At 38.9% G+C, this 17,933-nt stretch overlaps 1 protein-coding gene across 1 annotated transcript in view; it reads right to left on the minus strand.

The window, feature by feature from the left end:
• The window catches only part of LOC140667695 (estradiol 17-beta-dehydrogenase 11), a 104,737-nt gene that overhangs the window by 51,703 nt on the left and 35,101 nt on the right, over window positions 1-17,933 (minus strand). The gene's annotated exons all lie outside the window — the stretch shown is intronic.

Below are 17,933 nucleotides of genomic sequence, written 5' to 3' on the forward strand. Positions count from 1 at the left end.
ACCGGTGCTGGAGCCGGTGCTGAAGTCGGATACGGAGCCGGTGCTGAAGTCGGATACACAGTGTTTTAATGGATTAATGAGACTTTTGTGATTAAAATGATACCATACACGACATAAATCGGATGATTTTTAATTAATTAATTGTCATAATTACGATTATCTTTCTAATTAAATATTATTTGATTTATGTCGTATTTGATGTCATTTTAATCACAAAAATCTCATTAAAATTATTTCTAAACCGATAAAATGCGCGAAAAAATTTTATTTTTTATAATAAGATGGCATACAATATGAAAATTGTAGTATTATCGTCAATCTTACAACATCTTACCACAAATGTTTATTTATCTAAAAACAAATTAATTTGTTTTTCAGATAAATATACATTTGTAGTAAAATTACATTAAAAAAAAATTTAAAAAACGAGAAAAAAAATTGAAGCGGCGGGAGTCGAACCCTAGTTCGTAGTGTAATACGTACAGACCTAAATACCCGAACCACGCTGCCTTCACGTTGACTAGTATAAAGTCACAGGTATACAGGGTGTCCCATAACTCGCGAACCACCCATCAGGTGCAAGTAGAGTAGGTTAAATTGAGTAAAAAAGTTATCTACCATTTTGCAATTTTCGCAATAGTTAATGCGATATTAATTATAAGAGATCAGCCAATCGTGCCCGGCAACAGCGCGCCGCACGAAGAAGCCTCCCACTGTTACTTGATACTAGGCGCGCCGACAATGTGTCTATGTGTTATGTGACTATGTGTGTGACTCTTCAGGTTGTCAATGCAGAGCGTTCCTCCCACCGCTTCGTCGGCGCGCCTAGTATCAAGTAACAATGGGACACCCTGTATAAGTAATATCATATTTCTTTTAAATAAATTTTCTCGAAAACGGCTGAAGGTTACGCCCTATCTCTTTATTCAAGTACTCTTCTAATAGAGTACTGTACTAGAAAAAATCCCTATCAAAATCGGTGACCTTAAGTTCGTGTCTTCTTCTTATCAGCCACGGCGATCCACGCTTTAACAACGCTGTCAAAAGTATTTAAGCAGAGCTTGGCAAATGCTCAACTTTATATGCAAATTTCTCATAAACTAAGGTCCATGCACTCAAACCATCTTAGGCTTTTTATATACCCTAAACCCCCCCCCCCCTATCAAATGCACTATAGCTCATTCAATTTTGTATTTCGCAGTTTACGGCATCTCTTTGAAATTCTATTTAAATCTAAATCTCTCTATGAAAAATATAATTATACGAAAATAATAATTTATTTCAGACATCACATATTTATTTATACAGGGTGTCTCAGAACAACCTTCCGTCCGTAAAATGACGTATTCCTGACACAATTCTAAGACAATTTTTCCTTTACCAAAATTTGATTTGAAGCGTAGTTTTTGAGTTATAAACAAAAATAGTTAGCAAATTAAACGTCAAGTATAGAAGGCAGGCAGGAGCGACGCGACACACCGCGAGCGCGAACGCCGCTGACCGTCCGACGAGTGATTACCGCCGCATGAGTCGCTAACTATTTTATCTTATAACATAAAATTATGCTTTAAATAAAATTTTGGTAAAGAAGAAAATGTTATATAATTACGTCAGGAATAAGTATTCCTTAAAATAACGTTACTTTAATGACCAAAAGTTGTTCCGGATCGCCGACTGTCGGACGCTGCAATCAGCTGATTGCTACACGCGATGTGTGTATGTCTGAGTGTGTGCGTAAAAGAAAAAGTGAGTGAGAGAAAGAGAGAGAGAAATACCGTTTCCGCGACGGCGACGCTCCTTCGATTGTCATCAACATTGTCGTCGATGACTTCAGACCGATCGATATATTGATTTTCCGGCTCAGCTGAGAGACGCATCGCGTGTAGCGATGTGTCTCTCAGCTGATCGCAGCGTTCGACGTCATTTTATGGACGGAAGGTTGTTCTGGGATACCCTGTATATTACAATAACAGTATATGCATACATTAAAAAACAATAAAATTTTTAATTAAGTTTCAATGACATTTTTTAATAAAAATTATTAATTATTTTATTAATAAAATTAAAGTCATTTACGCAATGTGATTGGAAATGTGTAATGTTTTTTCCCAGTGTATACATCGTACATAAATAATATTTAAATAAATCTATATTTAAACAGGTAATGAAAAGTTGCTTAAGTCGTCTCCGGCATCAATTCAGAAAGCAGGATTATGCGTGGATCATTTTAATAAAGAAGACTTCATTAGCCGTACAAGGTTGCATATTGGAAGAAATCCCATACAATGGATTTTAAAGGAGACTGAAAATTTTTCTGTCGAAGACAATGATAAAAGCATTGCAGAAGAAGTTGGAATCATTAAAGAAATTATAAAGAACAATGTCGTTGACCACTCATCACAATCAGATAATCGAGATTGCATTCCGATGGAAGTCGATCACACCGACTTTTAAATAGACATTGCAGAAACTACCAGAGACAACACAAATGAAGAAGTCGCAGTAACAATAATGACAAGTAAAAAGTGTTACCCTTCTGGAAAAGAATTTTTATGCAATTTTGGGAGTAATTTCGATAAATATTGACAATAGCGGACCCGGCTCCGATCACCTTGACCTTGACATATGTTGTCAAGGTCACCCTCCTGAGTGACCATCAGAAGGTTTTAGCTGTCGCTCGTTTTTTATTACTAAAAAAGTTTTAAAAATTATACTTTTTTTTTCACATAAATACTGCAAAAGCTGCTGCTTATTATATGTAAGATGTAAAAATTCATGTAACATCTTGTATTTTTTAACGCTAGCAAATTTTATGACTTGACACAGTGACGAGTGAGAAATAACTGACAATGAGAAATATATTTCGTGATATCTACGTGTTTATGTTTTCGTATGAATCGTCTCTGTGTTTACATTAGCAAGGATACATTGTGTCCACATACTATATGATCAACAAGTACACTTAACTCACATTTTTTCGCTGTGGCCGCACGCCCGCACGCCCGCACGCACGCCCGCCCGCCCGCACGCACACACGCACGCACGCACGCACGCACGCACACGGGGGAGTGCAAGGGTGGGGCCTCCAGCCCTTCCCCTCCCGCACTCACCCCGTCCACCTCGTTTTGCGTAGAAAGTTGCAAACCCATGTGAACTTTGCATTGTTTTGCAACGTACGTGCAATGTACGTGCAATGTACGTTGCAAAAAAAAACAAAGTTCACTTGCTTCTTAATATTCAAAATAGCTGCTATATTTTCTATACTTTTTTGTTAATAACTTTTTAATAAATAACGAGCAACGGCTTAAACCTTCTGAAGAGAGTGACCTTGACAACATATGTCAAGGTCAAGGTCATCGGGGCTGGGTCCACTATTGTCAATATTTACCATAACTTCGCAGACGACGAAGAATGGCTCAATAAGAAAAATCTATTTCCATTATTTATTGACAATTACTCTCAAGGAGGAGTGGAAATAAAAACAAATGTGCAAAAAAACTGTAAAAGAAGTCTTCCCATCAAAAAAGGTATAATGAAAATGAAATTACTGAAATTGAAAAATTAAAGAAAGAAAATTTGAGATTAAAAAAGCTTCTTGAACAAAAAAAAGAAAACAAAAAAATATCACTGCTATGTTGCAACGTCGCAATTCTGAAGTTCGAAAAAGAAAGAGTGTTGGCAAACATAGTGTTAAGGAATCTTTGGATGGAAAGAAGTGTCAAAAGCCACTTGCGAGAACGATGATAAAACTTCAACTACATAAAGGGACGTGAGAATATACAAAAGAAGAAAAGGATCTTGCGAAACAAATGTTTTATTATTCAGCAAGTGGATATTCACGGACGAGAAAGGTTGGATTAAATCTCTCATCAGTATCTTTTGTCATAAATTGGATTTCTGAAACAGAAATTCGATCAGGATTCTGGAAATATTTTCCAAAATTCAAGAAAGTTTATCTAAACTACCATTTTCTCAGACAGTTTGTTGTTTGAAATTTGATGAGATGTCGATACAAAAATTTGAAGAATATAGTTAGAAATATGATCTCATTGAAGGATTAATAGATCTCGGACCCCTGGGACGAACCAATGAATCAACGGAAAATATTTTATTATTTTGCCTTGATAACATTAATGGAGAAAATCCTTGGCGCCAAATAGTAGCATACTTTTTAACAGGAAAAAATTCAACACATAAGGAGATTATTCAACTCATCGAAATTTGTTTGGAAAAATTAAAACATGTAGAAGCAAATGTAAAATTGATTACATGCGATCAAGGTGGGCCAAACAGGAAAGCTTTCAGTAATTGGAATATTTCACCACATGAGTCATTTTTCTCATTAAACAATGAAATTTATAATGCTTCCTTTGATTGGCCTCATCTTATAAAGCGGTTGATTTGCCAATTGAGATCGCATAAATACGTTTATATAAATGGAGAAATAATTATGTCTTTTCACGATTTATTTGTAACGTGGGAATTTGATAGAAAATTAAGTACTTCTAATTTATTGGGCCACATTACTTACGCGCACTTTTATCCAAACAATTTTGAAGCCATGAATGTGAAAAGGGCTTTTCAAATGTTAAGTGCAAGATTCGCTGCATCAATATTGACAGCAGGCCAAAGTAACGTATTAAAAAATACTTCATGGAAAGTATCTGCAGATTTTGTTTATAAAATGAATAAAATAATAGATGTTATGAACGTATATTATTTAAGTGATTAGTAAGGAGAAAAGAGACCGATATCAGATGATAACATAATGGCTGAAGAATTATTAACATCTTTCATTGAGTGGTGTTCGAAGTGGAGTATTTCCCCTAACAAAATGTCAAGACCTCCGTGTTTTGATGGAATAATTATGACTGTGCAAGCAGTTTTATCAACCTATCGTTCTATCAAACAATTCCATTCAAATTTCAACCTCGCCACTGCATTATGTAACCAAGATTCCGTAGATTCGGAAAAATCAGAGGACGCGGAGGATTTAACCGGAATCCTACCGCGAGGATGGTACAATTAACGTTACGTCATATTTTAGCAAGTGCGTGTATTTACGGAAGCGACAGAGGTAACACAACTTGTTCAGAAACATCTTCTTTAACAGATAATACGTCGGTAGTTCACAGTGAAATGGAAGGTAACAGTACTTTACTACAAGACGAGCTCACTTTTCCAATTGAAAAAGATGATGACAACGATAATCTCATTGTGACAGCTTTTGAAGAATTTACAAAATATTCAGAACGAAACTATTCCGACAATATAATAAATATGACCGACAAGAACAGTTCAACAGGAACATATGAAGAAAATACTATTGCATATTTCACAGGATATGTTGCTCGCTACGAGTACGAAAATACTAAATGCGACAGTTGCCGTGAAACAAATTTGAAATCACCAATGGAAGAATCAAACGATAATAAAATTTACATTCAGTTACGTGAATATAAACACGATGATGAAGATGCACCTGAAGTTGAATGAGGTTATCAAGGTCAACGGATATGTTTTAAATATTATAGCTCTTCAACTTGAAGCATTAAACTTATATTACAAGAAATATTGGTATTTTAAAAATATAAAAAAAGCTTCTTGAAATTTGCGTAAAATATGTCCAACATGTTAATGAAGATTGGTTCGATCAGAACAATGAGTGTGTTATTCACATAGAATCGAAATGTTGGATTTTATGTTAAGGGTAAAAATATATACAATAACAGTAGTGTTATAGTGGGGATTCTAAGCCATGGGGCGCTGAGGGGGGATGCGGGGGCGGGGGTATCTGGGAGGCGCGAGGGGTCTGTTAGGGAAAGGGGGTAGGGGGGGAAGGGTCCTACACACGTTCGAAAGTAGATGTTTATCTTTGCAGTTGATTTTATAGCCGGGGGTATTTTAGAAGTCATAAAACTGTTTTTTTTCTAGTTTTATGATCATTTTATGACCATTAGAATATTATGGAAAAAGAGATTTTAAGCGCCGACGTTCGGCAGCTTTGTACCCTTGCGGAAAATCTCCCATAAAACTGGAGCAAAATATCTTCCATAATTTTTAGGGAAAGAACTGCAACTGCAAGGTGTTTATCTTTGTAGTTGATTTATAGCCGGGGGACATTTTAGAAACCATAAAAGTGTTTTTTTCTTTTTTTCTAATTTTTTATGATCATTTTATGACCATTAGAATATTATGGAAAAAGAGATTTTAAGCGCCGACGTTCGGCAGCTTTGTACCCTCGCGGAAAATCTCCCATAAAACTGGAGCGAAACATCTTCCATAATTTTAAGGAAAGAATGCAACGCATCAGCGCCATTATGGAAAAAAAAGATTTTAATCGCCGGCGTTCGACAGCTTTGCACCCTCGCGGAAAATCTCCCATAAAACTGGAGCGAAACATCTTCCATAATTTTTAAGGAAAGAATGCAACGCACCAGCGCCAACATTCGGCTGCTCGAATTTGAGAATTTGTCTCCGCGTTAAAACGTATTCAACAGTCGTCGAGTGTCTTTTGATTTAGTGCTAAAATGAATATAGAAGATGTGATTGTCATCGAAGACAATGAAGACAATGAAGATGTGGTTATCATCGACGACAGCGATGAAGAAGTGGAAATAGTGAATGACTCTGATTATGAGAGTGATCCGGAAGACTATTTGAATGAACAAGTAGTGCCGTTAGTGCGTGAAGATTTACGAATTATAACTGAACGGCAGGAAATGTGTAACATCATATTTTATTACGAAATAAAAAAGTATGACAACGACGAGGAAAATAGTGAAAAATTTTGTTCGGGATGTTTCATTGAAGTTCAAGATTCATATACACAAGGTAAAATTGTGTATAAACATGAAACTGGACAATATATTTATCACGGTTGGAACTCGTGTAATAATTGTGGACACTCACTGTGCCAAGTAATAGCATGTAGTGTGTGTCGTTTTTGTGCGCAGCAATAAACTTTTGTAGACATTTGCTAGGACTAAGTGCTGTGAAAAATGGTGACCGAAAAACTATTAAATCCGGTGGTGGAGTTTCAACGAAATCGCGAACTTGACATAAAAAATTCCTCAACAGTGATCTTTAAACTACAAAGTTATATATGGACGAATGAAAACAACAGACTAAGGGGAAAGGCTTGCGAGAATTGCTGTTTACCAGGCGGAAATCGGCAAGCATGTCCTGAGCAGTTACAAGAAATCCATCGGGAAATCCGTCAACATATCGATAACATGTTGTATCTACAACATGTCATCGACAATGATCCAGATTCTGATACTGATTCTGATCAGTAATTGTAAGTAATTCTTGATGTGTAAGATTCTTTTTCAAATTATGAAAATATTAATAAATTTTTTTTTTCTGTTATGCAGGAGCCCTACCTGGACGCTACTACCACCGCCCGGTCATCCCCTCCAGTGCCTCGCAGCAGCAGTCGTCGTCGTGCCGTACCGCTCGACCATCGGCGTGCAATCTTTTATATATTTTTTTTTATATCTTTTTCTTTTCATTTTTAAATTCACACACACACACACACACACACGCACACGCACACGCACACGCACACATACACACACACACACAGATTTTTGTAAATAAACACACACTTTTTTAAATAAAAAAAAAATTATGTTAAACACATATAATTGCTTGCTTGCGCTTCCTTCATCTATCCCATCCTTCTTCCTTCATATACTAGATATAATTAGATATAATAACTTAATATTTAATATAAAAAAAAAATATAAAAAGAAAAAAAGAAAAAAATAATAAAAAGAAAAAATAATAAAAAGAAAAAAAATAATAAAAAGAAAAAAAATTATAAAAAAAGAAAAAAGAAAAAAAAATTACTGTTTGCGTTCTCGCTCTCCTTCGCCTCGCGCTATTTCTTTCCTAGCACTTACTCTCACGCTCTCCTTCGCCTTGCGCTATCTCTTTCTTTCCTAGCGTTTACTCTCTCGCTCTCCTTCGCCTCGCGCTATCTCTTTCTTTCCTAGCGCTTACTCTCTCGCGGTCCCTAGCTTCGCATCTCCCTTCCCAGCATGACGTCATTCCCCGCAACGAGCTACATATGAGAACTGGGACTGTTTACGGGTGGGAGGAAGCACGGATGGGAAATGCGTGCGAGTAAATTATATCATGATTTAAATTTAAAAAAACTTTATTCTTCTCTTTTATATATATATATTTTTTTTTTATTACATATTGTGACTAAAAACTAAAGCTACCAGTTCGCAATCAAGTTGATGTTTATTGAAGGCGTCGCTGGCGCATATTACATTTGACACTTTTTTATTATCCGTTATAGTGGACGCGATATTGGAGAATTGTGTAAACTTAGTATCGACTGTCTCGGTGATTCTAACCAATCGATCAAAGGTTACATCGATGCATTGATCGAGATCAAACATACGGTGTAACGTCGGTTCAATCATCATCATGCGTACGTTTAAAGATTCGAGACTTATAAGTTTAGTATCGTTAATCGTATGAACTCGCACTGTTAGCGGTCCAACGCTTATAAAATTATAGGTATCTTTAGAGTCCTTTCGCAGTAAATCGTGAATATTGCGACGTTGCTCGTAGAGTCCCTTCCACGTTTCGAGAGATAATACCAGTTCCTTTCCTTGATGATCTCCTATGACAATTTCCACGTAACTCGGTGTATCCACGTTGATACTAATTTCAAGGAATTTGAATTCCGTGGTTGTCAATGCGTATCGTCTACTTAGTATACGAATCGTACGACGCTTCAACGAAATGCTGTAGAAAAATAAAATAAAAAAATTAGTTTAAAAACAATTTGTGAAAAAATAGAAAGAAGTTAAACAAAAACTTACTTGTCACATTTGTTCTCAAACGATGGAGTTTCATAACGATTCGGTACGTAATTATTCACGCTTCTGCTGGGGCCGCCACTGCTTCTTTTGACGTAGTACATATTTCCAGATTTCAAAAGTGGACCACTTTCACGAACGGTTAACGCAACACTGACCGTATGAAGAATCAAATATACGTGACATCCCGTTTTTTCAAAGTAGTGGGGGGAAATTAGTGGTAAATGTGGTGGGAGATTCTAGAATACTTTAGTGCTCTGAAATTTTTAGAAGGGAGAGACGATACTCGGATAAAAAGAATTCTTAAATGACTCGTGAGGGAGGGAGGGAGGGAGGGAATGAGGAGGGGGAATAAGAAATAAAACATATTAGTGTTTAAATATTTTATTTTTCCAAATCTTGCAATTCTTTCTGGCGTTACGACCACCAGTTAAATATTTTGAATACATTTTGTAATGCGCAATTCTTAACATGTTTTTCACATCGTATAGTATTTTTAACATCTAGATTATTTAGAGATTCGATATCGTCGTAATCAGCATCCAAGGTCTCAATGATTAAATTTTCTCTCGCATCGTCGCATATTAGCAAGCCATTCTCATTTCTGGCATCCTTTAACGTATACGATACACTGCATTTTATCATCTTCTTCTTCAACTACAGCTGTTGTAATCAATCGTTTCGCCATGCTGTACGCAACGATTCCATCCTCCCATTGTAGTCCATGATGATTCGCCATCAACCATGAAGCTTGACACTTTTCGGATTTTGTAAGGAAATGCCATGGTATAGGACTCCGAAAAATGTAGTGTGCGAGAACAGTTCCTCTTCTCAGCACCGCCACCTCCTTTGCGATGAATTTATTCGAAACGACAAATCCTTGCAGATCGACAAACGTTGGTACAGACATGATGAGATCTCTTTTCGTCAGTTAAGAAGAATGACAACCATCTCGTAACACTCGGATTTATATCCAGCTTTCCCTCTCTCTAAATTATTGTCGCAAACACTTAGGTAATTTTGCGCACAACGTTGGTCAACGGGTTGTACTGGATTACGCGATCGTGTATGATGAGACAGTACGCAGTCGTATTATTAGCCACATTCTCCTTACACTCAAATTCCAATCGCACATCCACGGTTGCACTCTTGACCGATTCGTTTTGTCGAGAACAATCGATGATCACAAACGGACCGTACTGTAGAAACAGTGAGACGGTGAGACTCGGTTTGAGGTACTCGTATCCGTAATAGTTTTTGCAGAAACGCGCGTACGTGTCGTACAGAATCGATCATCTGTTTTTATCGAAATCCAGATTCATGTCATCGTACGGATAACATTCCGAGTTCAGATAGAGTTTCACGTTTGTTAATTTACAGTCGTCGAATTTACTCGCATCCTCGGACATAACATTCTTCCGGCCTGTCTGCAGAGCAAAGATAACGTATCGTGGTTTCTCCAGCTGAGTCGCGGTCTTAATGGCCCACGAATGTTTGGTTGTACGCTGCAACAGCGGAAACTCGTACAGATCCCACGAGCGAAAACCCATGCTGAGGTAGCGTCCGCTTTCCAGAGCGCGCAGCATAGACAGCTTTTTAATTTCACTCAACAACACATGTGGCATTCGCCATTGTATCTTGAATATGTTGATCACAGGTTCCAGCGTCGAAGCTCCAAGCAGACAATTGTTGTCATTGCGCGATCGTATTAAGATCAATTCGTGACGAGCGTTAATTACTATGCGTCTGTAATCCTCGCAAAATCCCAATAACATGTAGAGCGGTACGCAAAAATTAAAGTGTCCATCCACAATAGTTGGCTCACTCCAGCCAGCATTTCTCATAATCACGCTTCTATCGAATAATATTGTTACATAGTTTTTGAGCATACTTGTTATTCCCACGTTTCTATTTCGATCAATCTCCACACCATCGAGTTCATATCGAATCTCGTCAAACATGAATGCAACGCAATTATTTTGCAGTACCACATTGAATCCTCCAACTGGCTTCTTTATCTTTAATTCTCCCTCGATGTATAAGAAACTCTTGTACGGCAATGTATACAGATCCTGTTGTTGTATGGGTATTCTTATCTCATCACTGTGTCCGAACGTTGTATTGGCGAATGGGTTATAGGAGTGAGTCTCAATCTTGACGATGCGATCGTTAAAGATTGGCTCATCCGCGATGTCGAGAATGTCAGTCATCGTTTAAATGTTTCACACCACGAATCCCAAAGATTGTAAAAACGCAACGTTTGATGCGTTCAATTTCTTTTTCTTAGTGCCGGATGATTGGATATTAGCAAATGTCGTTGTTGTCGCTGGCGTCGTAAAGATTGTATTGTCTCTCACGTCTTTCGATCCGTTCAACACGAGCATCACACGCTAATTTTACCGCCGCCGTACATGCAATCTAATGGTAATCTCTTCTCCTCGAAAATCGAGTAATCGTCCTTCCTGGTCGACAACGCGTAACGTTAAATCCGTAATGCACCGCACGATGATCGGTAGGTAAATGATGTGCGCCGGTGTTTCCGATATCTTATATCCTGGTGGTACCCTCGGTGAAAATTCGCGTATGAACGAGTTTGCCGTTGTTGTACGCACCTGCGGTCACATTACATTCGACGCGGATAATGTTCACGTTGATAATGTTAATCGGCACGTCCGACTCGTACCATTTTCGCGGCTGCAGTATACGGTTCGAGAACCCTAGCGATCCAATATTGTTAGGCTTGCTAAAATTTAATCTGTAGGCGCATTTGATCTCGCTCCTCATCGTATTGTAATTAGCGCGGAGCACTATAGGCCATTCTCTAGCCTCAAAGTTATCGTCGTCGTCAGTGTGTTTTTTATTACCATCACGAACTGTGTGTTGCGAACGTTTTCGTAAAATTGTATGTTTCAAAAATTCATGTATCGCTTGCAGCTCGTACGATCCCTCGGGAATCGTAATTTCCGCATCGTCTTTGCCAAAGTAAAATTTATTATTCGAGGAATTCACGTTCGATATCGTGTGATAACTTTCAAAATCCGCTAGACCAAGCTCGTATTCACCGTCGCTTAAATCTACGTTGGGAAAGTAGTTTGCCGCGAGAACGTTGCTCTTTCCAGTCAGCGTGAATGTCATAGACATGTTGGCCAAACTGTTTAACGAATACTAAATTAAATAGCGCAATGTATGTCTTTAAATTCGCGTGCATCGACCGTTCGGAGAAACTGCAAACACAATTGTCCACAGATGCTTTGATTATAAGTTTGATAGGATGTGTGATTATATTCTATTTTTGTCACATTTAAATATCGCACCAATTCATTCGGCGATCGAAGATTGCCAAAACTGTCAAAATATATAGCTCGATTCCCCCTCTTTGCATACGCTACCCAGTGAGTACCCGAGCCTTTAGTGTTCTCCAAATTTATGATGCCGCTCTCGTTTCGATATGTACCACCGATCGGTAATGAGTTACGCATAAAAACATCTTTAAAATATGGAATGTGCATACGTTTTGCTAGTTGCAGCAATTGTATGTTGGTAGTTACGCCCTCTGGCATTTTTAGCGTCTCTTTGACGTTTTTTTTTTTTTCTTCTTCTTTCTCATTGAGACTCCTCGTCCGTATTTGTATGGTGCGAGATACAATCCGCGACCTTCCATGGCGCGATTGTGACGTAGCTCTCTTGAAACTGACGTTGTGTAGCTTTTCCATCGTTCACCATCTTTGCTACACCAGCCGCTCCACCAATCAAAGATTCGAGAGCGCCCAACACTGGTAGGAAGAGGCTAAAGATGAGGAGGTAGAGAAAGAGAAAGAGAAAGAGGAAGATGCGACACCGAAAAAAAGGAAACGATCGGACGTTTTACTGTATGAACCGTCGATAGCCTCTACGCTGTTAACCGCACCAACAAGCGTAAACGAAGATGTTTTCGAAACCTCGGGCAACATGCTCGAATCATCGTTTGTTCGAAACAAGTTACAAACGCCGGAAGGTCAAGAAACGTTGCGGGAGTACTTTGGGCCACTTGGGCAAAAGTACATAGGCGCTTTGCTTAGTGGCGACAAAAATCACAAGATTGATCATGTGTATGGAGTCTATTTTGACAGAAAGAATGAAATGCGACTCGGCAACAAACAATTCAACATCAACAAAGATGACTCTATTATCATAGACGACGTGCGGTACATTGGAATGCCAGGATTGTACGAGTTGATCTTCAAGAGAATTCCCGATGACGAACTTTACACGAGGGGAGACGATTTGGAAAAATACAAGAGCATATTATTGGTGACGAACGTGCATAGACGCGATTATGATGCGCAGGGCCATTTGAAGGGTAACAGGGGGTACAAGTACAAACATATAATTGCACCGTTGATGTCGCTCGAATCGAAAAATACAAAATTTGGAGGGGAGATATCTATGCCTCGCGCTATGACGCTAACCAACAATATGATTGATTACGTGTACTGGGACGATCCCAACGAACTAGTGGATCGGCTACGATTGCTCAACGCTTCGCGCCAAGCTGGTCACAACGCTCACGACAACGAGATCCAGTCGATCATCGAGGAACTTCGTGAAGCAGGAATTATTATAAATTAAATGGTGTCTCGACAAAACTAATCAGTCGATCAGCGTTGCGTGACACTTTACGAAGCATCAGAAAAAATGCCTATCAACAAATTTGGATTATTCGATCCAAGAAATGATGCAACCGGCACAAACGGTTCTTGGGATAGATTGGTAAAAAGTTATGTGCACGAAAACGCTTTGTGTCGCGTCGTTACAGACTTCGATGCAAGGTCACGTAAGATTCGCCGTGTAGCGCAACCAGAGGCTGACACCGATGCCGTCAACAAACTGTACGTGGAGTCCTGCGTTAAAAGATTAATGAATCAACAGAAAGAATCAGACGAGAAGCTGATTTCGCTTGAGAAGGACGTGCGAGCAATACAGATTGTGCTAAACGAACTTCAACGCCCGGCTAACGCTAACTCAGAAACAGCTATCAACCTAAATGAGCATCAGTGAACGGGTTAGGAGCGGCTATCAAACGGTTATCGAACAGCTACGAAGGATTATAGAACGGCTGCGAACAATTATCGAACAGCTACGAAGAATTATCGAACTGCTATCTAACTACAATGAGTGGCAGTGGCAGTGGCAGTGAACGACCTAGCAGCAGCTGCAACAGCTTCGAACGAGGCTATCAGCATCTCAAGCAGGGCTGCGAACGAGGCTACGAACACGTTCTTAACGGCTACACTCAAGGTTACAAACAACTCAAGAACTCCTACGATCGGTCAAAAGACGTCTGTGAACGAGGCTACGAACGGGTCAGAAGCGGCTACGAACGAGTCAAAAACGACTCAAAAAGGCTGCGAACGGGTCAAGAACGATTTTCGAATGGGTGAAGGACGGCGGTGAACAGATCAAGAACAGGTCAGAACAGGTCAAGAACAGGTCAAGAACAGGTCAAGAACAGGTCAGAACAGGTCAAGAACAGGTCAAGAACGGCTATTAAAGGCGATAAACGAAAATGAGTGAAAAAAATGCGAACAACAAACGGACATCGAGAAAAACTGACAAAGCAAAGAATCAACATAGTTTGGAGAGACGACAGTTGGTGAACGAACTGCATGCGCCAGCGAGAAAAAATTTTCCCCGAAGACACGTCATAGTGCGGGGATACGATGATCTGTGGCAAGCCGACATCGTCGAGATGCGTCCGTATTCTCGTTTCAACAAAGGTTACCACTACATACTCACCGTCATCGATGTGTTGAGCAAGTATGCATGGGCTGCACCACTCAAGAGTAAAGGTGGAAGGGAGACGGCTGATGCAATCGCCAAAATAATTCGAGATAGCAAGAGATGCCCGAAAAACATACAAACTGATAACGGGACGGAATTTTACAATACCGATGTGCAACGGCTTATACGGAAACATAACATTAATCACTATTCCACATATTCGGTATTGAAGGCATCTGTCGTCGAGCGATTCAATCGCACGCTGAAGAACGACATGTGGAAGATGTTTACGCTGAACGGAACTTACAAGTGGATCGACGCGCTATCCCGACTCGTTGCAGAATATAACGCGCGAAAACATCGCACTATCAATATGAGACCTATCGATGTTACTCCCACGATCGCTGATAGACTTTTAAATACAGTATACAACAGTATAAAAATTGCTGCTCCTGCAAAGTTTAAAGTAGGTGACCTGGTACGCGTTAGCAAATACAAAAAACTTTTCGAAAAGGGTTACACACCAAATTGGACAACCGAGGTGTTTAAGATTGTTAAAGTGCAACATACTAATCCCGTAACATATCTACTCGAGGATTATCGCAAAAAATCTATCGCTGGAGCATTTTACGAGCACGAGTTGCATCGCGCGAATTATCCAGATGTGTATCTCGTGGAGAAAGTACTGCGCAGGAGGGGTGACGAGGTTTACGTGAAATGGTTGGGATTTGATAGCTCGCACAATTCTTGGGTACATAAGGATCATGTAATTTAATTTTATAAGAAATACAATGTATTCAATATAAAAATATATGAAATATTTGAAATATACAAAATCTTTATTAATACATCCTTTCCAATAGTCATTACAATATATAAAATATGAAATATACATACAAGAAAAAAATCACACACACATTATATTTTATAAAGATATCTTATAATGTCCCCACGGTAACGTATCAATAGTTGTAGGTATGATATACCGCTTGTCGTCGTACGGACTTAGAGCAATTTTCGTTTCGCGAATGGTGTATACCTTGTGTAATTTTGATCTTATACACGATTGACTACGCGTTATTTCAATCTCTTCGTTCAAACACCGCGTGTAATCGTCAAACGTTATCGTTCTCGCAACAACGTTACTCTTGACGCCTTTTACCTTTTTCGTATCCTTCTTACCATCCACGCGCAACGCATACATTTTTGCTCTAAGCCCGACAAATTCAGTCATTATGGTACCGTTGTTTTCATCCTTCATTAGACCCGGTATCTTTTTATTCACGAGCGGTATACCGTACGCATTGTCTATCGCATAGTCGCTCGTATCAAATCTGCTGATGTCGCGTTTCATATTCTCGTACACATCGTCGCACTCAATGTGATATATAAGACTATCCGTATCAGTGTACATGACTTTGCATCTCTCCCGATACATTGGTACCATATAATCGTGATGAAATTCGTACAAACATGTCTTGGATATATCGAGAACACATACCTACGTAAATTGGTTTGTAGAATTTCACCTCGAGTTTACGTAATTCTACAGCGATTAGATTTTCCGAAAAAATGCTTCTGCTATGAAAATTTGGTTTTGCAATCAATGTCTCTGCGCCGTACCTTTCGTCCCATTTTGTTAAAAGTTTAACATCTACGCGATTGCGCACATTTTCCATCGTTTTGCCAAACACTGCATTATTCATTAGTTTGTACAAATTTTTTTTAAAATCATTTTTTGCCAGTGTTCTAAATTTTGTGTTGAGTTCTATATAAGTACGGAGCCACGGAGATTGAGTGAATTGTAATATACGATGAATTTTTGTAACACGAAGACCGTGACGTGAACATTGCTGCAGGTTGCGGTAGTGTATCACGTAACGCTTCTTATCGTATACGGTTGCGAGAAGCTTGCCCTCGCGCTTGCCGGGTGGTTTGTCGTGTGTCGGACAAAACGGTAGGTCAGTGTGCGAATCGTGAAGATGCTGCGGATACTCGAAATCGACTTCGAGGATGTAGCCTGTAGACGAATCGAGCGCGATCGATGATACATCAAAATTGGAAACATTATCGACCCACTGAAAATCGGCGTAGGGCAATGGTTGACACATTGCCCATCCGTATAAATTATTAACATCGAAATACATCAAGTACGTTGATAGTTTTGATAAGTCATACGACTGCATGTACTTGTTATTAGCACGCGCGTACCTGTTGGAACATTGACTCAGACCACCGCGTATACCTCGTTATTCGATAAACATAACCATGTCAATGTCTGTGAGTAATTCAAATATAATTTTCGTATACTTTAACATGGCGTCCCACGTGTAACCGGGAAGAGTATAGTAATACGCGGGGTCGAGCCCATAACTCTTGATACAACTCTCTCGGAAATTTTCAAAAATGTCTGCTAATAACAAAACATCGATTTTTAAATACAGATCGCTATATTCGCCTAGCGTTCGAATGGAGAATCGCTTCCACACAATCTCAGCGTGCGCGTAATCGCTCTCAGATACTGTGTTTCCTGTCAAGGAACTGTAAAATGATTCTCGTGATGGTAAACACGCATCTTGCAATTTATCTACGCAGTCAATGTACTCGTACGGGAAGACACCTTTTTTTGTTAATAAATTGAAATCTTCGGCGGATAAATTTTTATATTCCGATTGTAAAATTTTGAGTTTATCCTTGCTCAGAAAAGACGCCAATTTGTCGAGACTTGTTGTGAGAAATTTATATGAATCTATGAAACGTAATTTAATGTGATTTCCCGGTTTGTCTTTCGTACCTTTAACATGTTTTGTAAATGAAATATATTTTTCTTTTGTTATCGGAAGTAAATCGATTCCCCCTTCGAACGTTGTGGCTATTTCCTCGATTATAAAGTGAGAATCATAACCAGATAAATTGTGAAATACTATTGGAATGCAAAAAGATTCTTTGTAATTTAGATTGCAATTTGAATGCGCGGGACCTCTGTACCGCCCGGTCAAATGACAATGATCGCGTACGCGCGTATCATCTTCTACGAATGGTTTCTCACATATATGACACTGAGTCGCACTTCGAAATTCTTTCCATTCATTTTGCGTTAAATTTACCATGGGGACATTGGTTGTTAAAATATTTTCTACATGTTACGCCAAATTTTTAAGTTCGTCGGTGAACCATGCAACGCAATTGGCTTCGCGACGAGAATGATACGCGGATAACGAATTATCGTACGAGCAATGTACATAATAAGCCATACTAAATACTTGGTGATGTTGATAAAAATTTTCTTTTTTTTTTTTCACCAAAATGCACTCCAGGTCGGCGTACACGACG

The sequence above is a fragment of the Anoplolepis gracilipes genome, chromosome 7 (genome assembly GCF_047496725.1).
Source record: "Anoplolepis gracilipes chromosome 7, ASM4749672v1, whole genome shotgun sequence".
Taxonomy (NCBI): domain Eukaryota; kingdom Metazoa; phylum Arthropoda; class Insecta; order Hymenoptera; family Formicidae; genus Anoplolepis; species Anoplolepis gracilipes.